Consider the following 27,060-nt stretch of genomic DNA (forward strand, 5'->3'; position numbering starts at 1 on the left):
ACTAACTATGTGCAGCCTTTATGCTTTAGAAAATGTCATTGTTTTACAGTGGAATGAGATGGTTATGTTGAGTACCCGTCATGGGAAATTCAAGATAACAAGGAGTATTTAATTATATTTTCTTATGTGATGCATTTTTTTCTTTTCTTTTATTATATTTGTCTAGTGCTTGTATGGAGGTGCTCAGAAAGGACCCCAGTTAAGAGAGTTGTATCGTGGAGCTGATATCATTGTTGCTACACCAGGACGTTTGAATGATATTCTGAATATGAAAAGATTGAACCTCCATCAAGTACTGATTAATTAAATTGCAACTATGAGAAAACTTTGTTGCAATAATTTCTGGTTTGCAATATATTAAGTTCCTAGGAATGATAGATCTATCACTATATGATGTGGTTGAGATAAATGATGAATGTGTGTCTTTTTAAGCATTCAAATTAGTCATCTTGTTACCTGGTGCTCTTACTACTTTATCAACTATGATTTTTGGTCTTGGTTTACTAATATATTATTTATGTGTTTTTACAGTTTATAAATCTCAAGTACTCCAGAGTTGAAATTGATGAAGTGTGGTTCGAGTGGGCTGAATGCATGCTAGATTACATTTGAGTAGAAAAGGTATTTGATTTTTGAAAACTTTGGATGATGCATGCATTTGTATGGAATGTAAATTGCTGATATTGTCCCATGACAATTTCTTTCTGATGGTGATATTCTAGGACTTCTGCGGCATGTATAATTCTTCTGTTTTTGTTCTTTACTGTAGTTAAATAGACCAAATGATACTTTTGTTTGACATATTAGAATAGTGGATGTTTTAACTCAGAAAACTAGGCATTTGAAGGTGAAAAGTGGTAGATTAGGGAAATGAAAGGCACAAGAAGAATGGAGCAGGATAGCAAGTTGACAGATTCTGATTCTCATAATTTAATGTAGTATCAGCTTGATTTTTGACTCACGATGTTCTACCTTGATATGTACAATGTCTATTACCTTTTGATGTTGTAAAAAGAATATTTGTGTATTTTATGGATATTGTTGTAAGAAGAATATTTATGTAATTTGTGAATATTTGTGTATTTTATGGATACTGTTGGAAGAAGAATATTTATGTAATTTGTGATTATTTGTATATTTTCTTGGATACTGTCGGTTTTTCACTATTTCGGAAATCGAATTTGTGTCGTTAAACAATACTGATATTATATCGGTTTTCCACCGTTGTAAAACCGATGTCATTAAATAATATTAAATCGGTTGTATACCACTGCCAAAATTGGTGTTATTAACATATAATATTACATCGATTTTACATCGTTGATGAAACGGTGTCGTTAAGTGATACTACACCGGTTAATAAATGATTCAAAAATCGGTGTCGTTAAGTGATACTACATCGGTTTTAACCCGATGTCTAAAATGACAGACCTTTTACATCGCCTTCATAGACATCGGTCGAAAATATAATAGACAGCGGTGGAAAACTGATGTCTATGAGGGTTTTTGTTGTAGTGACCAGAGGCGCAGCAGAATAAGAGGCAAGATGGATGTGACTACTCGACCCGATGGCGGTGGCTAAAGATGGCAACAGCTAGGGTTGGCGCACATGGAGGACAGTAACAGAAAAAGGCCATAATAGTTGGAAAATAATTTTCATATTTATTGATTTTATTTACTGTGATGTGTGTGTATGCATGTGATGTATGCTAGGATAGTTTAAAATTCCTCACTTTAAATAACTAAGTGGGAGAGAGATTTATTTTAATAAATTCCACGGTCTCCATTACTAGTTTGTAAGTGATGCAAACAAACTTGCGCGTTGGCTCTGAGTACCTTCCGCCATATCGGATGAGTTTGTTTGTGGATCACTATATCAAACTTCCAATTTGGATGACTATAGGAAATTAATTAAGAGCGTGTGATCTTCCCCATCGGAAGGAGCACAATCTTATTAATGGACTTAGTGTCAAGTAATGATATACACTTAGGCACGTCTAATAGTATCCTCCCCGTCGAAGTCATTGCTATTATTTGTGTGACCGAAGGAAACCAACTATTAATTTTATTTGTTAAAAAGTTAGGTTGACAAGATAATAAAATTAATGGGTTACACCCTCTTTTTACAAATGTTGAATTTGTATACGTCAACACTATCGTGGCATATTAAATTCACGATGTTTTAAGGTGTTGGTTAATTTAAAATAGTATTATTTCGGAAATCAATATTATTCTAAATTTAGAGTCGTGACCAATGTTATTTTGTGATTCTTAGGATGACTTTCAACCCACAGGCCATTATACTGAAAGAGAACAAACTTACTGGACCCAACTATATAGATTGGAAAAGAAACCTGGACATTGTCCTTACTGCTGAAAGCTATAAGTTTGTACTGACTGAGGCTTGCCCTGATGCACCTGACGGTGATGTTAGAGTGTATACTAAAAGTCTAGCTTTTGTAACATTTATTTGTTGAAACAAAAGAATCACATTGGTCAATTTCTGTATTTATTTGTTAAATGTAATTGTTCAATTAATTTATATAGTAGATAACATGGAGTGTGGTGTCACACTCAGAAGATCATGTTGTCGGTTCTCTATAAATTATAAACAGTTGCTCGCGACTAAGATGGAAAGGAATAAATCATCAGTATAGTCGTAGTGTAATTAAGTATTAGTTTATCTTGACTAATAAATTACACTGATACACTTTAAGTGTCTTGAGTAGGATCATTTAGGTAAGTTCTTTTTGCACTGACTTAGTAAAAGAACTAAACCTTATTTATTATGGAAGTGTGTACTCTTAATCCTAATATAATAACAAGCACATATATTTAATATTTATTTCTTTGACTTATCAAAGGGTGAGGTTTAGCTCGATAAATCAATATGCCCGATAAGTTGGGAAATGATATTACTTATAGTGTGTGTTGTTGATTATAGAAGGAATCTGTGTCCTAGTTATCTAAGTTGAGAATGTCCCCAAGAGGAGCTCATAAGGATTGCAATGTTAAACCCTGCAGGTGGACCTAGTCCGACATGACAATAAAGTTGAGTGGTACCACTCTTGGAGCTAGATATTAATTAAGTGAGTTGTCTGTAACTTACTTAATTAGTGGACATTCGTAATCTTAAACACATGGAAACTAACACACTCATGATAAGAAGGAGCCCATAATGTAATTTGGGATTGGTGCGGTAGTGCGATAATAACTCTTTAGTGGAAAGAGTTATTATTGATGAACTTGAGTTGTGTGTTCGGGGCGAGCACAGGATACTCAAGCTCATCGGAAGGCCAAAACCAATTTCTCCTCTAGGTCCCTGTCGTAGCCTCATTATAGCCTCAAGTCCATCCAAATGTAAGGCTTTTCTTGGTGTCCAAGAAGGGGGTCGGGCCATTGCTTGGTGACCAAGCAATGGCCGGCCACATCCTCTTATAGGGGTCGGCCCTATTGCTTGGTGATCAAGCTTGAAGGGGCCGACCAAGATTAATTCAAATAGGAGGGGTGTTTTGAATTTTTAAAATCTTCTCTTTGTAGAAAACTATAAGATTTAAAAGAGAGATTTTAATTTTTAAAAACTTTCCTTATTTGAATTACGCCACATGTTTTAATAGAGAGTTTTAATAGTTTTAAAACTTTCATTTTTTAACCATCCTCATGGTTTAGAAAAAAAGGGAGATAAATTTTAAAATTAAAATTTTCTATCATCATGTTAAAAAAGGAAATTTTATAAGAGATTTTTTAAATTTAAAACATGGTTTTAATTTTTAAAAACTTTTCTTTTTTAACTCCTACTTTAGGAAAGAGAGCTTGTAAAATTTTATAAGAGTTTTTCTCTTGTAAAATTTTATAAAAAAAAAATTATTATTCCTTTCCTAAATATGGTGGCCGGCCACCTTGCTTCGTGCCCAAGCAAGGGGCCAGCCAAGCTTAATGCTAAACCAAATATGATTAATCTCAACCATTGATTGGTGATTGATTCAATCAAGAGGAAAGAAAAGGAAAAATAAAAGGGAAAAGGGAAAACTCTTGTATGATTTTATTTTTTGTAAAAGGTTTTTCCTTATTTGCCTTGGGCTAGTAATATAAAAGAAGGGGTGAGGGGGCTTCATGAGATACAACTCTTATTCTTTTGCTTGGGTGATCTCTTGGTGGCCGGCCCTCTCCTTTCTCCCCTCCCTTTGCTCTCTTCTCCTTGGTGGTGGTGGTGGCCGAATTCTAGAGGAAGAGGAAGGACTCTTTTGGGTTGTGTTCATCTTGGTGGATCATCGCCCACACGACATCCAAGGCGACGCGAGGAATACGGCAGAAGATCTTGAGGTCATTAGCTTACAAAGAGAAGGTATAACTAGTATTTTTCTTCTGCATCATACTAGTTTTTCTTTGTATGAATTCTAAATACAAGAGACAATTAGATCTAGATTTTTCGAATAAGTTTTTCGAGTTTGTGTTTTCTTCTTTTTCGAATTTGTGATTCGATTGTTCCTTTTGGTTAACCTAGTGTTATTTAAGGAAATAAATATTAGCTTTCCTTAAAAGGCTTTGCCTAAGCGGTGGTGGTTGCTCCCATATCCAAGAAGGCCATGTGCCTCGCCATGCAGTCCTGGAAGCCAATTTTGGAAATTAATATTTATGGAATTAATAACCTAGGTAGATTTGAATCAATAGTATTAAGTTCCGCTTGTGATTCAAATCCAAACCATTAAGAACAGATAAGTTAAATTTGGAATCAATGATGTTAAGTTCCGTCTGCGATTCCTAATTTAACTTCTAAAGAACACAATAAGTTATTTAAGGAAAGGTTCGACTCTTGTACAAAAATTTTTGTACAGTGGAACTGGTACGTTTTCTTAGGACTAACCAACAATGGCATCAGAGCTAGGGTTTACCTCTGTGTATTTTTAGAATTCAAATAGGTTATGCACATGTCATATATAATTTAGGCAGGAAAATAGTAGGATGTGCTAACTCTTGGTTGCAGGCTCCAACTATTATGACTTATTGATATTGTGTGTGATTGGACCCTTGGACATGTCAAGAGCATTATTTGTTTGCATGATTGTATGTATAAAATACAGCAGGAGCTATATTATTTTTTTTTAGAATTTTATTTTTGTTCGATCTAGAATACATGTACATTCCCTCGTGGAATATAGGATCGATATATGTAAAATTCTATTTTTGTTGCGGATCGGATTCTTGCGAGGTGTGGTACTTTTGGACCACCAGAGGTGTAGCGGAATAAGAAGCAAGATGGATGTGATAACTCGACCCGATGGCAGTGGCTAATGATGGCAGCAGCTAGGGTTGGAGCATACTGAAGACAGTGATGGAAAATGCCATAATAATTGAAAAATTAATTTCCAAATTTATTGCTTTTATTTACTGTGATGTTTATATGCATGTGATGTATGCTAGGATAGGTTAAAAATCCTCACTTTTAAATAACTAAGTGGGAGAGGGATTTTAATAAATCCCATGGTCTCCATTACTGGTTTGTAAGTGATGCAACAAGCTTGCGTGTTGGCTCTAAGTGCCTCCCTCCACAATGGATGGGTTTGTAGCGGATCACTAGATCAAACTTCCTTTTATGGTTGGTTATAGGAAATTATTTAGGAGCGTGTGATCTTCTCCAACTAAAGGAGCACAATCCTATTTAATGGACTTAGTATCAAGTAATGGTATACACTTAGAAGCATTCAATAGTATCCTCGTCAACGGAGTCACTGCTATTGTATTGTGTGACCATAGTGAAACCAACTATTAATTTTATTGCCATATAGTTAGGATGACAAGATAATAAAATTAATGGGTCACACCCTCCTCTTACAAATGTTGAATTTGTATACGTCTACACTAACGTGGCATGCAATATTCACGGTGATTTGAGGTGTTGGTTAATTTAAAATAGTATTGTTTGAGGAATCAATATTATTCTAAATTTAGAGTCTTGAGCAAAGTTTATTTTTGTGATTTTTAGGATGCCTTTCAACCCACTAGCCATTATACTGAAAGAGAACAAACTTACTGGTCCCAACTATATTGATTGGAAAAGAAACCTGGACATTGTCCTTACTGCAGAAAGCTATTAGTTTGTACTAACTGAGGCTTGCCCTGATACACCTGACGGTGACTCTACCCCAGAGGAGATTGAGTATCTTAAGAAATGGGTAAAAGTTGATGAGATGGCGCGGTGTTACATTTTGGCATCTATGTCAAATGTATTGCAACATCAGCATCAAGATTTACTAACAACTTATGATATAATGAACAATCTCAAAGAACTCTTTGGGCACGAGAGTCGGACTACTAGGCAAGAGGCAATGAGAAAGCTAATGACAACCACCATGTCTGAGGGAACACCCGTAAGGGATCATATCCTCAAAATGATGGCCTATCTGAATGAAATACAAGTTCTTGGAAGAGAAATCGATGGTGAAACCTAGGTCGATATAATTCTCCAAACGCTACCCAGAAGTTTTGAGCAGTTCCGCCTGAACTATAACATGAACAAAAGAGAGTATACGTTGGTTGAACTTCTGACAGAACTACAGGCAGCAGAAGGTATTTTTCGTCAAAGTTCTCAAATTCACTATGCTGAAAATGGTTCTACTTCTAAGTCAAAAGGCAAGAAGAAGAAGAATCAGGTCTTTTCAGCAAAGAAGGTGAATAAACCTCAGAGTACAGGACAGAAAGCTGGAATGAAGAAGCCAAAGGGCAAATGCTTCATCTGCAAGCAGTCTGGACATTAGAAAGCGGACTGTCCTCGTAGGAACCAGAACAATAAAGGTATATCTCATACTCTAGTTGTTGAAACATATTTAGCGGTGTTATCTACCAGTACCTGGTGTGTAGATACAGGAGCCACTGATCATGTCTGTAATTTATTGCAGGGGTTCCAGGAAACCCGACGACTAACTGAAGGAGAGATTACCGTCTACATGAGCAATGCTACTAAGGTGGCGACTGTTGCAGTGGGAGACGTCTACTTATCTTTTGATAGAAATAGAAATTTGATTGTCTTTATGTACCCAGTTTTAGAAAGAATTTAATTTCTGTTTCTAAACTGTATTTGGATGGATATTCAGCTTCTTTTAGTAACAATGTCGTTATAAAGAGAAATAAGGTGATTATCTGTTCTGGTGCATTGGTTGACAATTTATACACTTTAAATCCAATTTCTCCCACAAAGCAAAATATGGTATTTAATAACACATATTCTAACTCTAATAAGAGAAAAGAACCTTCGGAAATAAACCAAACATATCTTTGGCATCTAAGGCATGGACATATTAACTTAAGTATGATTCAAAGGCTTGTAGCCGATGGACTATTGGGTTCATTAGAGTTAAAAAACATTCCAACATGTGAATCCTGCTTGGAAGGTAAAATAACCAAGAGACCTTTTAAGGCCAAGGGGTATAGAGCCAAAGATGTGTTAGAACTGGTTCATTCTGATTTGTGTGGTCCTATGTCTATCCAGGCAAGAGGTGGTTATGAATACTTCGTCTCCTTTATAGATGATTATTCAAGATACTGATACATTTACCTGATGCGCCGCAAGTCTGAATGCTTTGACAAGTTCAAAGAATATAGGGCTGATGTGGATAAACAACTTGGTAAAAGTATCAAGACACTACGGTCTGACCATGGTGGCGAATACCTCTTTGGAGAGTTTAGGAATTACTTATCAGAAGTCGGGATTCAATCCCAATTGTCTGCACCTGGTACACTCCAGCAGAATGGTGTGGTAGAACGAAGGAATAGGACTCTTATGGAAATGGTTAAATCAATGATGAGTTATTCAGAATTATCGAATTCATTTTGGGGATATGCTTTAGAACAGCAGTGTATATTCTGAACATGCTACCTTCTAAAACAGTTCCTTCTACTCGCATGGAATTATGGAATGGGCGTAAGCCTAGTCTAAATCATATCCGGATATGGGGTAGTCCAGCACATGTGCTGAAGGGAGATACTGACAAGTTGGAATCACGTACAGAAGTTTGTCTATTTGTGGGATATCCTAAGGGAACGAAAGGTGGTTTGTTTTATAATCCTAAAAATCAGAAGATCATTGTTAGCACCAATGCTCGATTTTTAGAAGAAGATTATGTAATGAACCATAAGCCCATGAGTGAAGTTGTTCTAGAAGAACTTAGAGAGGACACGTCTACTTCAGTACCAACAGTACAAGATGAAGTACCACAAGAGACTACAACACATGTAACACAAGATACACAACCACAGACGGTGCCTCGTCGTAGTGGGAGGGTTGTAAGGCAGCCCGAGAGATTCATGTTTTTGGGAGTCTTCGGACTTGATCCCGGATAAACATGAACCTGATCCCTGGACATATGATGAAGCACTCCAAGATATAGATGCAGTATCTTGGCAAAAGACAATGAATTCTGAAATAGAGTCTATGTACTCTAATAAGGTCTGGGAGCTTGTAGAACCACCTGATGGTGTAAAAGCCATTGGATGCAAGTGGATCTACAAAAGGAAAAGAGGGATAGATGGGAAGGTAGAAACCATCAAAGCAAGGCTTGCTGCGAAAGGGTATACTTAGAAAGAGGGAATCGACTATGAGGAGACTTTTTCACCGGTAGTCATGCTTAAGTCTATCCGGATACTCTTGTTGGAGTGTATACTGAAAGCCTAAGCTTTGTAAACATTCATTATGAATAAAGAATCACATTTGGTTAAATTGTCTACATTTAGTTGTAGTTGTTCAATTAATTTATATTGTAGATAACATAGTATGTGGTGTCACATACAGAAGATAATGTTATCAGTACCTTATAAATTATAAACAGAAGCTCACGACCAAAATGGAAAGGAACAAACCATTAGAAGGTCGTAGTGTAATTAGGTATAAGTTTATCTTGACTATATAATGTATTGAGTAGGACCATTTGAGGTCGTTTCTTTTATACTGACTTTATAAAGGAACGAAGACCTCAGTTATTATGTAAGTGTGTGCTCTTAATCCTAATATAATAACAAGAACATATATTTGATATTTATTTCTTTAATTTATCAATGGGTGAGATTTAGTTCGTTGAATCAATAAACCCGATAAGTTGGGAAATGGTATCATTTATAGTGTGTATTGTTGATTATAGAAGGAAACTGTGTCCTAGAGATACTAGGTTGATAATGTCTTCAAGAGGAGCTCATAAGGATTGTCATGTTAAACCCTGCAGGTGGACTTAGTCCGACATGATGATAAGGTTGAGTGGTACTACTCTTGGACTTAGATATTAATTAAATGAGTTGTCAGTAACTCACTTAATTAGTGGACATTCGATATCTTAAACACAGGGAGACTAACATGCTCATAATAAGAAGGAGCCCAAAAATGTAATTTGGGATTGGTGCGGTAGTTCAATAATAGTTCTCTAGTGGAATGAATTATTATTGATAAAATTAAGTTGTGTGTTCGGGGCGAACACGGGATGCTTAATTTTATCGGGAGACCAAAACCAATTCCTCCTCTCGGTCCCTATCGTAGCCTCTTATTTATAGAGTTCTATACCCACCTATACCCACCATCTATACCCACCAATAAGGGGCCGGCCAAGCTAGCTTGGGAACCAAGCTAGGGCCGGCCTAGGTATAAAATTGGGTGGCCGGCCCTAGCTTGAACCCAATCTAGTGGGGGCCGGCCAAATTAAATTAAAAAGGGATTTTAATTTTAATTTTTATTATGTGGAATAAATAATTTATTAAAGAGAATTAAAATTAAAATATCTCTCTTGTAAAAGATCTACAAAAGATTAAAGAAAGAGATTAAATCTCTTTCCTTATTTGTAGATTGGTGAGATATTTTATTTTCTCATTAAAATTATCCACATGTTGATAAAATTAAAATTATAGAAATTTTCTTTTATCAAACCATGAAGAGATTTTTAAAGAGAAATTTTATTTTTAAAATTTCCGGAAACAAATTAGGAAGTTTTAATTTGTTGATTAAAACTTGTCTAATTTATTTCCTCTTGATGTGGCCGGCCATTAGAGATTAATTGGGGAAATATTATTATATTTTTCTCAATTAAATCATGTCAAGGGAATTAAGGAAATTTTATTGTAATTAAATTTCCTAATTTGCCTAGGCCAAGGAATATAAAAGAAGGGGTGAGGGTGTCTTCACAACATACAACCTCTATTATTCTCCCTCTCCTATTCTTTGGTGTGGCCGGCCAACTGTTGGGTTCTTCGGGTCGCGAAAACCGCTTTTTCGCGTCGCGGAAACCCCGAGTCACCCAAAGCCGTAGATCCGTGCAAAGATTCGTAAACAAAACTTTTCGAAAAAACTTTTTCTTGTACGAGTTTGTAAAACTTTAGATTTACACTAGATGAAAGTTATACCTTCGAAGCGAAGCCCTTCGCGTTCTCGCTCGTCCAAATGATGCCGGATCTCAAGACCGTCAAGTGTCGGTCCTCTAGAAGTATCCACACGGACACACTAGATGGAGGTGACCAAAAACCAAGGTTTGCTAGCACCTATGTGGTTCGGCCAAAGAAGGAGGAGAGGGAAAAGGGAGAGCTTGAGAGGAAGAACACAAGGAAGAAGAAGGAGTTACACCACTTGAATGGGAAAATCAATTCACACCCCAAAACCATGTGGCCGGCCACTTTCAAAAACTCACAAATTAATTGCATTAATTGCAATTAATATGAAACCATTAAGAGAGTGGCTTTGTAACTTCCATGAGGTGGCACCCATGATGATGTGGAACATCATTATTGGTCCACCTAATGCCAACTCACCAATGAGGTGGCAAAAGGTCAAGTCAAAATTGACCTTTGGTCTTCCTTCTCAAGTCAAGTCAAACTTGACTCAATCTCTACCATGGTGGATCTAATCCAACCATTTGATTCGAGCCAACTTAATATAATGAATCTAATTCTTTAAATTAAATTGATTCAATGAGTCAAAATCTAAATTAGACTCATTTAACACATGAATCAACTTGAGTCGAACTCAAGTTAGCCCAATTAGGATTACTCTTAATCCAATTTGATTCATCAAATGAATCTAATCCTCTTGGTTCATCATATGAACCTAATCCCCATCTAATTGTCCTTAGTGTGTGACCCTATAGGTTCTTATAACGTTGGCAATGCCCTAAACCCATTTAGGAGCATAAGTAATGAGCGGTATCTAGCAACACATCATTACTACCCAAGTTACAAGAATGTCGAGATCCGACATCACCTTGTGACTACCAATTGTGACTACTCACAAAATAATGACAAGTGTCCTTCTATCCTAGACATCTAGATTGATCAATGTGAGGCATAGACCGTGTCATCCTCTAATCAATCTAAATCTTGAACTCTAAGTAGACTCACTCGATCAAATGAGCTCAACATCTAATGTTGACTCATTTGGGCATGGCCATGCACTTAGTGGTCTCGCTCTATCAAGAATACCGATGTCGCTCCCGTCATATGGGAGGGATAGATCCCATCTACATCACTCACATCCCTCTACATAATTCGTTATATACCCAATAATCGCCTTTATAGTCCACCCAGTTACGGGTGACGTTTGACGAAACCAAAGTACATAACTCCTTATGTAGGGATCCATGGTGACTTCAGGTCTAAGGACTAATAGTCATACTAATAGCCACATGAGAAAGTATATGACACTCATATAACGATCCATGATACTTTCTCATGGCGGGTCATTCAGTATACATTCTCTAATGCATACCCATGTGTCAGCTTGATATCTCTATATCCATGACTTATTAGATCAAGTCACCGAGCTGACCTACATGCTAGTCTTATTGTATTAACATTGTCCCAGAATGCTAATACTCGACTAGGAATGATTTAGAGTAGTGTTCCCTATATCATCTCACTATCGATTCAACTAATCGATTGATATAGGTATGAACCTTCTACTCAAAAACGCTATTATACTTAGTCTATTTGGCACTAATATAAATAAGTATAATAACCAAACAAATGCCTTTATTAATATACAAGAATATAATATACATGAGTCCATACAATCATCAAATGATTGGCTCTAGGGCTCTAACTAACAATCTCCCACTAGCACTAGTGCCAATCAGTATATGCTCTAAGGCCTAATGACCTAGTGTGACCATCATGCTTCCTCTGTGCCAAAGCCTTGGTCAAGGGATCTGCGATGTTAGCCTCTGTAGGTACTCTGCAAATCTTCACATCTCCTCTATCGATAATCTCTCGAATGAGATGGAAGCGCCATAGTATGTGCTTGGTCCGCTGGTGCGTCGCCTGTGCTATAGCTCCATTGTTGTCACAATAGAGCTCAACTGGTCACGATGCTAGGAACCACCCCAAGTTCATGATGAACTTGCGGATCCAAATCGCCTCCTTTGCTGATGCAGCAATATACTCGGCCTCTATTGTAGAATCAGCTACTGTGTCCTGCTTCGAACTCTTCCAGCTCACAGCACCACCATTTAAGCAAAACACGAACCCTGACTGCGATCGGTAATCATCCTGATCGGTCTGGAAGCTGGCATCACTGTAACCCTTTACAGTTAGCTCATCATTGCCTCCATATATCAAGAAATATTCTTTAGTCCTTCGTAAGTACTTAAGAATATTCTTGACCGCTATCCAATGACTTTCACCTGGATCTGACTGGTATCTGCTCGTCATGCTCAAAGCATACGAGACATCAGGTCGAGTACATAGCATGGCGTACATGATCGATCCTATGGCTGAGGCATAAGGGATCTGATCCATGCGGTCTCTCTCCTCTCTAGAAGAGGGACCTTGAGTCTTCGAAAGACTCACGCCATGTGACATCGGCAGAAATCCCTTCTTGGAGTTCTGCATGGCAAACCGAAGGAGTACCTTGTCAATATATGTACTCTGACTTAGGCCAAGCAATCTCTTAGATCTATCTCTATAGATCTGTATCCCTAGAATGCGGGATGCCTCACCTAAGTCCTTCATTGAGAAGCAGGTCTTGACAGACTGAAGCATAGGGATGTCCTTCCCAATGAGTAGTATGTCATCCACATACAATATGAGGAAGACAACTATGTCCCCTACAACCTTCTTGTAGACACAAGGCTCATCTTCGTTCTTGATGAAACCAAACTGTTTGATCGCAATATCGAATCGAAGATTCCAGCTCCGAGAAGCTTGCTTTAGTTCATAAATGGACCTATGCAGCTTGCATACTCTGCTAGTATGCTGTGGATCTACAAAACCCTCAGGTTGTGTCATGTACACATCCTCGAGTAGGTTTCCATTCAGAAACGCGGTTTTGACATCCATCTGCCATATCTCATAGTCATGGTAGGCTGCAATAGCAAGCATGATCCGAATGGACTTAAACATCGCTACTGGAGAAAAGGTTTCATCATAGTCAATACCTTGAATCTGCTTGAAACCTTTAGCTACCAAGCGACCCTTATAGATAGGTCCATCCATGTCAGTCTTTCTCTTAAAGACCCACTTACACCCAATGGGTTTTACCCCTTCAGGTGGATCAACCAAAGTCCATACTTGGTTGGTGTACATGGATTCCATTTCGGATCTCATGGCTTCTAGCCATTTCTCGGAATCTGGTCTCATCACAGCTTCCTGATAGGTGGTAGGCTCATCCTCTATGAGCACAATGTCGTCATGGTCAGACAAGAGAAATGAGTATCTCTCAGGCTGACGACGTACCCTATCAGACCTGCGAAGTGGTATGTCTACTTGAACCGGTTGTTGTTCCTCAACTCCTTGTGGAACAACATCATCCACAACACTTTGTGGTTCCAGTTCAATTTCCATCGAGGCATTAGTGCTATTGTTCGCATCTTGAACTTCTTCAAGATCGAACGCGCTCCCACTAGTCTTTCTAGAAACAAAGTCCCTTTCTAGAAAGACCCCAGTCTTTGCCACAACTACCTTGTGCTGACTGGGAATGTAGAAATAATATCCCTTAGTTTCCTTGGGTTATCCGATGAAGTAGCACTTTTCGGATTTAGGTCCTAATTTGTCTGAGACTTGACGTCGTACGTAAGCCTCACAACCCCAAATCCTCATGAAAGACACCTGGGCATCTCTCCCAGTCCATATCCTATATGGTGTCTTTATCACGGCCTTTGATGGAACTCGGTTGAGTATGAAAGCTGCCGTGTCTAGAGCATATCCCCATAGATATGTCGGAAGATCTGTGTGACTCATCATAGATCGTACCATATCTAATAAGGTACGATTCCTCCTTTCGGATACACCATTCCACTGTGGTGTTCCAGGAGGAGTGAGTTGAGATAAAATTCCACACTCAGCTAAGTAGTCACGAAACTCATGGCTTAAGTATTCACCACCTCGATCTGATCGAAGTACCTTAATACTCTTGCCAAGCTGGTTCTGTACTTCATTCTTGAATTCTTTGAACTTTTCAAAGGATTCAGACTTATGTGTCATCAAGTACACATAACCATATCTACTGAAGTCATCAGTAAATGTGATGAAGTACCTATAACCGCCTCTAGCAGCGACATTGAAAGGGCCACATACATCACTATGTATGAGTCCTAACAAATCAGTCGCTCTCTCGCTATGCCCACTAAAGGGAGTCTTGGTCATCTTGCCTCGTAGGCATGACTCGCATATCTCATATGATTCAAAATCAAATGAGTCCAGCAAACCATCCTTATGGAGCTGGGATAAGCGCTTGTCATTTATATGACCTAAGCGACAGTGCCAGAGGTAGGTTTGGTTCATGTCATTTGACTTGAACCTCTTGGTACTAATGTTATAGATAGGGCTCTCAAGGTCTAGAATATAGAGTCTGTTTATTAGTGGTGCACTACAATAGAACATATCTTTTAAATAAACAGAACAACATTTGTCTTTTATTATAAAAGAGTATCCTTTCTTGTCTAAACAAGAAACTGAAACTATGTTCTTAGTAAGAGCAGGCACATAACAACAATCATCTAAATCTAGTACAAGCCTAGAGGGCAGAGATAGCTGATAAGTTCCTACAGCAACAGCAGCAACCCGTGCTCCATTGCCTACTCGTAGGTCCACCTCGCCCTTCCAATGCTCTGCTACGCCTGCACATCAGTACAAATGTGAGAAGCACATCCAGTATCTAATACCCATGATGTAGAAATAGATAGATTGACTTCTATAACATATATACCTGAAGTGGAAGTCTCACTTCGCTTCTTCTTAAGATCCTCCAAGTATACCTTGCAGTTCCTCTTCCAGTGCCCGGTCTGACCGCAGTGGAAGCAGGTAGCATCCTTGGCGACCCCTCCTTTAGGCTTCAGTGCCTTGCCTTTGCCCTTGGTTTGGGACTTTCCCTTACCTTTGGGCTTGCCCTTGCCCTTGTGCTTCTGGACCATCAGAATGGGCTTAACCTTCTTAAGGTTAATCTCAGCAGTTCGTAACATGCTAAGTAGCTCGGGCAGTGGCTTGTCAATCTCGTTCATGTTATAGTTGAGAACGAATTGACTATAGCTATCCGGCAAGGACTGCAAGATCAAGTCAGTGGCCAGCTCTTGGCCAAGTGGGAACCCCAGTCTTTGTAGGTTCTCTATGTACCCAATCATCTTGAGTACATAAGGACCTACAGGAGCCCCGTCAGACATCTTGCACTGAAACAATGCCTTCGAGATCTCAAATCTCTCATGCCTCGCTTGTCCCTGATATAGTTGGCGAAGATGCTCAACCATATCAAAAGCGCCCATCAACTCATGTTGCTTCTGAAGCTCTGAGTTCATGGTCGCGAGCATTAGACAGGACACATCTAATGCGTCATCTTGATGCTTCTTGTAAGCATCTTTGTCGGCTCGCGGGGCATTGGCAGGAGGAGCCTCCGGAATGGGCTGCTCCAGAACGTACAGCTTATGCTCCTGGGTGAGAACTATTCTCAAGTTCCTGTACCAGTCCAGGAAATTCGCTCCGTTGAGCTTGTCCTTCTCAAGGACAGATCGCAGGGAGAAGGAATTCGTGTTCGACGTCATGGTTATCTACAACAGAAAATTTGCAGAAATAAATATCATATTCTTTAAAAATCATTTAATTAGGCCTTTAATTAAATGATGCTCCCACTGAATTCTATAATTCTTGTGGGACAAGATCCACATCATACTAACCCTTGAGTTAGCTTTGGCTAATACGCCCAAGGTTTAGTATGATCGGTAGGTAACGATTACCAATTACATCTCTATGCAACTCTTGTTTATAGAATAAAATCCTCATTTATATTAAAACTCGAGTTAGCTTTGGCTAATACGCCCGAGAGTTAATATAGATGTGATTTTGACCTATCTTTCCAACTATTGGAAGAATGCCTATAGTTGACTCGATCCAACCGAGTAACTATGAATACTCAATCTAATTGAGTTTGTATTCACCCATGTGTTGATAGGCGGGACCAAGATTGTCCCTCCGTACCCTACCAAGATAATATGTATTGCTCTGCTTTGGCAGATTCAACAATACATGTGATCGAGGTAGTGATAGGTATCACGGCACGGTTAGGCATTTTTGAGTTGGTTCGATCTAGATCTAATCTAATCGAGAAGGATGCATCTTGTGCACGACTTAGATCTAATCTAATCACAAGGGTGCATCATGTGCATGACTTAGATCTAATCTAATCGTTAAGGCACTAATTAATTAATTAATTATTAAACATGCATCAAATACATAACAATTAATTAATTAATCTATTTGTGATTTAGTCATGACCCTACTACGATCTTCTCAAGCCAATGAGAAGATCGAATGGTCAACCTAGGGTCAACAGCTTCTCCAAGCTCCTCCCTTTGACCACCTTGTGTTGCTCGTGCCCGCCTCGGAACTCCGTCTCGTGTGGACCCTCCACCGCTCCAATTTGTACATTACAATTTGAAACTCGGGTTACATTCGAGTCTAAATCTAATTTACAACCAGAATATAAGATAGAGGCATGACTCGCAGGTCGCGAAAATAAAATAAAATTACAAGCACGCACATCACATAACGGCACGCAGGCCGTATTATGAATTACAACACATTGTCCAATCAAATTGGGTCTTTGGGCCATGAATATCACAAATTTAATATATAATCCAAAATTATATATTTTCATAATTTTCTATAATTTTAAAATTAATTTTTAAAATTTTTACGAGTAAAATCTCCCGGCGGTCCCGTTTAGCGGTTTCGGGCGCAATCGCGGAACGGATCCCCTTGCGGGGCCCAGGGGCAGCGCCCCTACCCGCGATCTAACCATTGCGAGGGTTCCTTTGCGATCCAACAGTGCCTAAACCCGCTGTCCCAAAACGATTTGGGCCGAGACATTGCCGTTTCGGAAAAATCTTCCCGGCGGGTTCGTTTTTAGCGATTTCGGGTGCAATCGCGGAGCAAATCCCCTTGCGGGGTTAGGGGCAGTACCCCTACCCACGATCTAACCATCGTGAGTTGCTCCTTTGCGATCTAATGGCACCCGACCCCGCTGTCCCAAACGAATTTGGGGCAAAACGAAGCCGTTTACGAGAAAACTTTCCGGTAGCCGAAGCCTACAAGTGTCGAGACACTTTTGCTTCGCTTCTACGGAAAAATTACTCATAAAAACTCTAAAAACTCAATTTTTACAGAAAATTACAGAAGGTATATTTTTCATAAAAATACAAACGAACTCGTACAAGTCTTTGCACATGGCTCTGATACCACTGTTGGGTTCTTCCGGCCGCGAAAACCGCTTTTTCGCGTCGCGGAAACCCCGAGTCACCCAAAGCCGTAGATCCGTGCAAAGATTCATAAACAAAACTTTTCGGAAAAACTTTTTCTTGTACGAGTTTGTAAAACTTTAGATCTACACTAGATGAAAGTTATACCTTCGAAGCGAAGCCCTTCGCGTTCCCGCTCGTCCAAATGATGCCGGATCTCAAGACCGTCAAGAGTCGGTCCTCTAGAAGTATCCACACGGACACACTAGATGGAGGTGACCAAAAACCAAGGTGTGCTAGCACCTATGTGGTTCGGCCAAAGAAGGAGGAGAGGGAAAAGGGAGAGCTTGAGAGGAAGAACACAAGGAAGAAGAAGGAGTTACACCACTTGAATGGGAAAATCAATTCACACCCCAAAACCAAGTGGCCGATCACTTTCAAAAACTCACAAATTAATTGCATTAATTGCAATTAATATGAAACCATTAAGAGAGTGGCTTTGTAACTTCCATGAGGTGGCACCCATGATGATGTGGAACATCATTATTGGTCCACCTAATGCCAACTCACCAATGAGGTGGCAAAAGGTCAAGTCAAAATTGACCTTTGGTCTTCCTTCTCAAGTCAAGTCAAACTTGACTCAATCTCTACCATGGTGGATCTAATCCAACCATTTGATTCGAGCCAACTTAATATAATGAATCTAATTCATTAAATTAAATTGATTCAATGAGTCAAAATCTAAATTAGACACATTTAACACATGAATCAACTTGAGTCGAACTCAAGTTAGCCCAATTAGGATTACTCTTAATCCAATTTGATTCATCAAATGAATCTAATCCTCTTGGTTCATCATATGAACCTAATCCCCATCTAATTGTCCTTAGTGTGTGACCCTATAGGTTCTTGTAACGTTGGCAATGCCCTAAACCCATTTAGGAGCATAAGTAATGAGCGGTATCTAGCAACACATCATTACTACCCAAGTTACAAGAATGTCGAGATCCGATATCACCTTGTGACTACCAATTGTGACTACTCACAAAATAATGACAAGTGTCCTTCTATCCTAGACATCTAGATTGATCAATGTGAGGCATAGACCGTGTCATCCTCTAATCAATATAAATCTTGAACTCCAAGTAGACTCACTCGATCAAATGAGCTCAACATCTAATGTTGACTCATTTGGGCATGGCCATGCACTTAGTGGTCTCACTCTATCAAGAATACCGATGTCGCTCCCGTCATATGGGAGGGATAGATCCCATCTACATCACTCACATCCCTCTACATAATTCGTTATATACCCAGTAATCACCTTTATAGTCCACCCAGTTACGGGTGACGTTTGATGAAACCAAAGTACATAACTCCTTATGTAGGGATCCATGGTGACTTCAGGTCTAAGGACTAATAGTCATACTAATAGCCACATGAGAAAGTATATGACACTCATTTAACGATCCATGATACTTTCTCATGGCGGGTCATTCAGTATACATTCTCTAATGCATACCCATGTGTCAGCTTGATATCTCTATATCCATGACTTATGAGATCAAGTCATCGAGCTGACTACATGCTAGTCTTATTGTATTAACATTGTCCCAGAATGCTAATACTCGACTAGGAATGATTTAGAGTAGTGTTCCCTATATCATCTCACTATCGATTCAACTAATCGATTGATATTGGTATGAACCTTCTACTCAAGGACGCTATTATACTTAGTCTATTTGGCACTAATATAAATAAGTATAATAACCAAACAAATGTCTTTATTAATATACAAGAATATGATATACATGAGTCCATACAATCATCAAATGATTGGCTCTAGGGCTCTAACTAACACCAACATCTTTTCCCTTTCTTCCTCTTTGTGGTGGCCGAAATTCTCTATTGCTTGGAGCTCTTGTGGAGGTCAGATACTACTTGGAGAAGAAGAAGAAGAAGGAGAGAAAGCTTGCATCTCTTGGAGCTTGGTTGGTGTTTTTCTTCTTCCTTGGTGAAGCTTTATTTTTTGTGGCCGAACCTAGCTAGGAGGAGAAGAAGGTGGTTGGTGGTTTCTCATCTCGGAAGATCGTTGCCCACACAACGTCCGAGGTTAGAAGAGGATTACGGTAGAAGATCAAGAGGTTTTTCTACAAGGTATAACTAGTAATTTTTCTTTCTGCATCATACTAGTTATTTATGGAAATAATACCAAATACAAGAGGCTTACGATTCTAGAATTTCGAATATGTTTTTCGATGTTGTGTTCTTTTGTTTTTTCTTTTCCTTGTGATTTGATTGTTCTTTTCGGTTAACCTAAAGTTATTTTAGGAAATTAAATATTAGCTTTCTATAAAAGGTTTTGTCTAGTCGATGGTGGTTGCTCCCATATCCAAGAAGGTCATGTGCCTCGCCACGTCAGTACTGGGAACCGATTATGGAAATTAATATTTAATGGAATTAATAACTTAAGGTGATTTGGGTCGAACGTGTTAAGTTCCGCAGGAGACCCAAGTCAAAACCTAAAAGAACGAATAGATTAAGTTTTGGATCAAATGTGTTAAGTTCCGCAGGCGATCCAAAATTTAATTTAAAAGAACACATGGTAGCTAGGAAAAGGTTCAGACCTTTGTACAAAATTTTTGTACAGTGGAACCTCTAGGTTTTCCGAGTAGCAACCAACAATTGGTATCAGAGCTAGGGTTTTGCCTCTGTGTATTTGGTATTAGTTTAATTATGCACATGTCATACATAATTTAGGTAGGTTAATAGTAGGATGTGCTAACTTTGTGGATGCAGGATCCAACTATTATGGCTTTTAGTTATTATGTGTGTGATTGGACCCTTGGACATGTCAAGGGCATTTATATGTGTGTGCAAGATTGTATTAAAAATACAGCAGGAGCTGTATTTAGTTTTATTAGGATTTTATTTTTGATCTAGATACATGTACATTCCTTTTATGGAATATAGGATCAAAAATGTAAAATTCTATTTATGTCGTGGATCGAATCTTGCAAAGCGTGGAACCTTCTAAGGATCAGAGGAGCAGCAGAACTAGGAGCAAGATGGATGCGACAGCTAGACCCAGTGGCGGTGGCCAAATATGGCAGCAGCTTGGGATGACAACACACGGAGAACAACTAGAGATAAAAGCCATAATAGTTGAAAATTAGATTTTCTATTGCTTTTATATTGTGATGTGTGTATGTATTAGTTTACATGCTTAGTAGGCTAGCATAGTTAAAATTCCTCATTTATAAATAACTAAGTGGGAGAGGGATTTTTAAGTAAATCCCATGGTCTCCATTACTGGTTTGTAAGTGATGCAAACAAGCTTGCGCGTTGGCTCTGAGTGCCTTCCTCCATAACGGATGAACTTGTTTGTGGATCACTAGAACAAACTTCCATTTTTGGATGACTATAGGAAGTTAATTAAGAGCGTGTGATCTTCCCCAACGGAAGGGGCATAATCTTATTAATGGACTTAGTGTCAAGTAATGGTATACACTTAGACACATCTAATAGTATCCTCCCCATCGGAGTCACTGCTATTATTTGTGTGACCAAATAATACCAACTATTAAATTTATTTGTCAAAAAGTTAGGTTGACAAGATAATAAAATTAATGGGTTAAAACCCTCCTTTTACAAATGTTGAATTTGTATACGTCCACACTAACGTGGCATACAAAATTCACGGTGTTATGAGGTGTTGGTTAATTTAAAATAGTATTGTTTGAGGAATCAATATTATTCTAAATTTAGAGTTCTGACCAAAAGTTATTTGTGATTCTTAGGATGACTTTCAACCCACTGTCCATCATACTTCAACAGAATAGACTTACTGACCTAATTACATAGATTGGAAAAGGAACTTGGACATTGTTCTTACTGCTGAAAGCTATAAATTTGTACTGACTGAGCAGTGCCCTGATGCACCTACTGGTGAATCTACCCAAGAGGAGATTGAATATCATAGGAAATGGGTAAAAGCAGATGAGATGGCGCGGTGTTACATTTTGGCTTCAATGTCAAATGTATTGCAACATCAGCATCAAGATTTACCAACAGCCTATGATATCATGAACAATCTCAAGGAACTCTTTGGTCATCACGATAGGGCTTCTAGGCAAGAAGTCATGAGAAAGATAATGACAGTCACCATGCAAGAGGGTACTCCTGTAAGGAATCATATCCTAAAGATGATGGCTTATCTGAACGAGATACAGATCCTTGAAGGAGAAATTGATGGGGAAACCCAGATCGATATGATCCTCCAAACGCTACCTAGAAGTTTTGAGCAGTTCTGCCTTAACTATTATATGAATAAAAGGATTTATTCATTAGGGGAACTACTGACAGAACTTCAAGCGGCAGAAGGATTATTTCGTCACAATTCTCAAATTCACTATGCTGAAAATGGTTCTACTTCTAAACCGAGAGGAAAGAAGAAGAAGAAACAAGCTGGCTCAGCAAAGAAAGTGAATAAGTCTCAAGGTATGGGATTTAAAGCTGGAGTGAAGAAGCCGAAGGGCAAGTGCTTCATCTGCAAGCAGGCAGGACATTGGAAGGCGGACTGTCCTCGTAGGAACCAAAACAATGGTATATCTCATGCTCTAGTTGTTGAAACATGTTTAGCGGTGTTATCTACCAGCACCTGGTGTGTAGATACGGGAGCCACTGATCATGTCTGCAATTCCTTGCAGAGGTTCCAGGAAACCCGACGACTATCTGAAGGAGAAATTACCGTCTACATGGTCAATGCTACTAAGGTGGCGGGGAGATGTCTACTTATCTTTTAGTAGATATAGGAATTTGGTTTTAAGAAATTGTCTTTATGTACCCAGTTTTAGAAAGAATTTAATTTCAGTTTCTAAACTGTTTTTGGATGGATATTCAGTTTCTTTCAGTAATGATGTAGTTATTAAGAGAAATAAAGTGATTATCTGTTCTGGTACATTAGTTGGCAATTTGTATACTTTAAATCCAATTTCTTCCACAAAGCAAAACATGGAAATTTATAACTCATCTTCTAACTCAAATAAAAGAAAAGAACCTTCGGAAATGAACCAAGCATATCTTTAGCATCTAAGGCTTGGTCATATTAACTTAAGTAGGATTCAAAGGCTTATAGCCGATGGACTTTTGGGTTCATTAGAGTTGGAAAATTTTCCAACTTGTAAATCCTGCTTGGAAGGTAAAATGACCAAGAGGCCGTTCAAGGCCAAGGGGTATAGAGCCAAAGAAGTGTTAGAGTTGGTTCACTCTGATTTTGTGGTCCTATGTTTGTCCAGGCAAGAGGAGGTTTTGAATATTTTGTCTCTTTCATAGACGATTATTCAAGATATGGATACATTTACCTAATGCGCCGCAAGTCCGAGTGCTTTGATAAGTTCAAAGAATACAAGGCTTATGTGGAAAAACGACTAAGTAAAAGTATCAAGACACTACGGTCAGATCGTGGTGGCAAATACCTCTTAGGAGAGTTTAGGAATTACTTATCAGAGGCCGGGATTCAATCCCAATTATCTGCACCTGGAACACCCCAACAGAATGGTGTATCAGAACGAAGGAATAGGACTCTTATGGAGATGGTTAGATCAATGATGAGTTATTCAAAATTACCAAATTCGTTTTGGGGATATGCTCTGGAAACAGCAGTGTATGTTCTGAACTTAGTACCTTCTAAATCAGTTTCTACTACTCCCATAGAATTGTGGAATGGGCGAAAACCCAGTCTAAGACATATTCGGATTTGGGGTAGTCGAGCACATGTGCTAAAACCAGATGCTGATAAGTTAGAATCACGAACAGAAGTTCGCGTGTTTGTAGGATATCCCAAAGGAACGAAAGGTGGTTTATTTTATAGTCCTAAAGACCAGAAGGTCATTGTTAGCACCAATGCCCAGTTTTTAGAAGAAGACTATATAATAGATCACAAGTCCAGTAGCAAAGTTGTTTTAGAAGAACTTAAAGAGGACACGTCTACTTCAGTACCAACAGTACAAGATGAAGTACCACAAGAGACTGCAACACGTGTCACACATGATACACAACCACAGACAGTGCCTCGTCGTAGTGGGAGGGTTGTAAGGCAGCCTGAAAGATTCATGTTTTTGGGAGAGTCTTCGGACTTGATCCCGGGTAAACATGAACCTGATCCACGAACATATGATGAAGCACTCCAAGATATAGATGCAACATCTTGGCAAAAGGCAATGAATTCTGAAATAGAGTCTATGTACTCTAATAAGGTCTGGGAGCTTGTAGAACCACCTGATGGTGTAAAAGTCATTGGATGCAAGTGGATCTACAAAAGGAAAAGAGGGACAGACGGGAAGGTAGAAACCTTCAAAGCTAGGCTTGTTGCAAAAGGGTACACTCAGAAAGAGGGAATCGATTATGAGGAAACCTTTTCACCGGTAACCATGCTTAAGTCTATCCGGATACTCTTATCCATTGCTGCTCATATGGATTATGAGATTTGGCAAATGGATGTCAAGACAGCTTTCCTTAATGAAAGTCTTGAAGAGAACATCCATATGAAGCAACCAGAAGAGTTCATTGAAAAAGGCAAAGAGCATCTAGTGTGCAAGCTCAATCGGTCCATTTATGGACTGAAGCAAGCTTCAAGGTCTTGGAACATCCGGTTTAATGAAGTAATCCAGTCGTATGGATTTATTCAGTGTCCGGATGAGTCTTGTGTATACAAGAAGTGTAACGAAAACGTGGTGATATTTCTTGTACTATATGTAGATGATATTTTGTTAATTGGCAACAATGTCAAGGTATTATCAGACGTAAGGGTATGGTTGTCCAAACAATTTGATATGAAGGACTTAGGAGAGTGTGCACACATTCTTGGGATCAAAGTGATAAGGGATCACAAGAAAAGAATGTTGTGTCTGTCCCAAGCTTCATATATAGATACAATCCTTGCTCGTTTTAGTATGCAGGATTCCAAGAAAGGTTTCTTACCTTTTAGGCATGGAATAGCTCTATCTAAAGAGATGTCTCCGAAGACATCAAAGGAGATAGAAGACATGAAAGTAGTTCCTTATGCTTCGGCTGTAGGAAGCCTTATGTATGCAATGCTATGTACGAGACCTGATATTTGTTTTGCATGGTCAGCAGATATCAGAGTAACCCTGGACAAGGACATTGGACTGCGGTAAAGCATATATTAAAGTACCTGAGAAGGACTAGAGATTATATGCTAATTTACCAAGCAGACGATTTGCTCCCTGTGGGTTACACGGATTCAGATTTCCAATCAGATAGGGACAATAGTAAGTCTACATCAGGCTATGTGTTTACTTTAGGAGGTGGAGCCATTTCATGGAGGAGTGTTAAGCAGAAATGCGTATCGGACTCAACCATGGAAGCTGAGTATGTAGCAGTCTCTGAGGCAGCTAAAGAAGCAGTATGGCTCAGGAACTTTCTAATGGACTTAGATGTGATTCCTGGTTTGCCCAAAATTATCACAATTTATTGTGATAATAGCGGTGCAGTTACAAACTCGAAGGAACCACGAGCTCATAAGGCAAGTAAACATATAGAGCGCAAGTACCACTTGATACGAGATATCGTGAAGCGAGGAGAAGTTGTCATCGCCAAGATTGCATCAGCAGATAACCTGGCAGATCCTTTCACTAAGGCCCTTCCGGCGAAAGCTTTTGATCGGCATGTGGAGGGAATGGGAATCAGATGTATGGTAGAGGATATGACAGCTTAGTCATTAGTATAAGTGGGAGATTGTTGGAGTGTATACTGAAAGCCTAAGCTTTGTAAACATTCATTATGAATAAAGAATCATATTTGGTTAAATTGTCTACATTTAGTTGTAGTTGTTCAATTAATTTATATTGTAGATAACATAGTATGTGGTGTCACATACAGAAGATAATGTTATCAGTATCTTATAAATTATAAACAGAAGCTCACGACCAAAAACAAACCATTAGAAGGTCGTAGTGTAATTAGGTATTAGTTTATCTTGACTATATAAAGTATTGAGTAGGACCATTTGAGGTCGTTTCTTTTATACTGACTTTATAAAGGAACGAAGACCTCAGTTATTATGGATGTGTGTGCTCTTAATCCTAATATAATAACAAGCACATATATTTGATATTTATTTCTTTAATTTATCAATGGGTGAGATTTAGTTCGTTGAATCAATAAACACGATAAGTTGGGAAATGGTATCATTTATAGTGTGTGTTGTTGATTATAGAAGGAAACTGTGTCCTAGAGATACTAGGTTGATAATGTCCTCAAGAGGAGCTCATAAGGATTGTCATGTTAAACCCTGCAGGTGGACTTAGTCCGACATGATGATCAGGTTGAGTGGTACTACTCTTGGACTTAGATATTAATTAAATGAGTTGTCAGTAACTCACTTAATTAGTGGACATTCGATATCTTAAACACAGGGAGACTAACATGCTCATAATAAGAAGGAGCCCAAAAATGTAATTTGGGATTGGTGCGGTAGTTCAATAATAGTTCTCTAGTGGAATGAATTATTATTGATAAAATTAAGTTGTGTGTTCGGGGCGAACACGGGATGCTTAATTTTATCGGGAGACCAAAACCAATTCCTCCTCTCGGTCCCTATCGTAGCCTCTTATTTATAGAGTTCTATACCCACCTATACCCACCATCTATACCCACCAATAAGGGGCCGGCCAAGCTAGCTTGGGAACCAAGCTAGGGCCGGCTTAGGTATATTGTTGGGCGGCCCTAGCTTGAACCCAAGCTAGTGGGGCGGCCAAATTAAATTAAAAAGGATTTTAATTTTAATTTTTATTATGTGGAAGAAATAATTTATTAAAGAGAATTAAAATTAAAATATCTCTCTTGTAAAAGATCTACAAAAGATTAAAGAAAGAGATTAAATCTCTTTCCTTATTTGTAGATTGGTGAGATATTTTATTTTCTCTTTAAAATTATCCACATGTTGATAAAATTAAAATTATAGAAATTTCCTTTTATCAACCATGAAGAGATTTTAAAGAGAAATTTTATTTTTAAAATTTTTGGAAATAAATTAGGAAGTTTTAATTTGTTGATTAAAACTTGTCTAATTTATTTCCTCTTGATGTGGCCGGCCATTAGAGATTAATTGGGGAAATATTATTTTATTTTTCTCAATTAAATCATGTCAAGGGAATTAAGGAAATTTTATTGTAATTAAATTTCCTAATTTGCCTAGGCCAAGGAATATAAAAGAAGGGGTGAGGGTGCCTTCACAACATACAAGCTCTATTATTTCTCTCCCGCTATTATGCTTTGGTGTGGCCGGCCAACATCTTCTCCCTTTCTTCCTCTTTGTGGTGGCCGAAATTCTCTATTGCTTGGAGCTCTTGTG

Source organism: Zingiber officinale, chromosome 1A (genome assembly GCF_018446385.1).
Source record: "Zingiber officinale cultivar Zhangliang chromosome 1A, Zo_v1.1, whole genome shotgun sequence".
NCBI classification, from domain to species: domain Eukaryota; kingdom Viridiplantae; phylum Streptophyta; class Magnoliopsida; order Zingiberales; family Zingiberaceae; genus Zingiber; species Zingiber officinale.